Below are 628 nucleotides of genomic sequence, written 5' to 3'. Positions count from 1 at the left end.
GGCTCCTCCTCCCTCCAATGAGGCAAGGGTAGATGCCGCCGCCGCGCTCAGGCGCCGCCTCAACGGCGAAGGGGGGGAAAGGGAGGGAGGAGGAGGAGTGAAGGGTGTTAGCGCCTCCCAGGGATCCACCTACTGCAGCAGGAGCGGGGAAAGTGGCGATCTCTCGTCCTCCGAGCCCGGCGTAGGTACGGCTGGGGAGGAGGCCGCCCCACGGGGTTGGGCCCGAACTGCGGAGTGGCTTTGTTTCTAGCACAGAGTGCTTCTCTCCCGCTGGGCTGAGGACAAGAGAACACCTTCTGTATCTTCCCTGCCAAGGCCTGTCTCTTTTGAGGATATGCCCGCCTTGGGAAGACTCAGATGCGTTTGAGGGAGATAACACCACTTCCCACCAGCCTCAAGCTGTTGCCTGGGGCCTAAATACATTTGACAACAACATATAGTGAGAGACACGTGGTCAAAGACGACTGTTACGGGAATATCAAATATTGCTATGCTGTTCCAATGTGCAGCCATTTATTTTTTTTTTTCTGAGGGAAGTGAGAGGATATACATATTTTTCTATTCAATAAATCACCGAATGGTTAGAGTTGGAAGGGACCTCAGATCACTGAGTCCCAACCCCCCTGCC

Source organism: Charadrius vociferus, unplaced genomic scaffold, assembly GCF_000708025.1.
Source record: "Charadrius vociferus isolate BGI_N301 unplaced genomic scaffold, ASM70802v2 scaffold482, whole genome shotgun sequence".
NCBI classification, from domain to species: Eukaryota; Metazoa; Chordata; class Aves; order Charadriiformes; family Charadriidae; genus Charadrius; species Charadrius vociferus.
Note: the sequence above shows the minus strand (reverse complement) of the source record.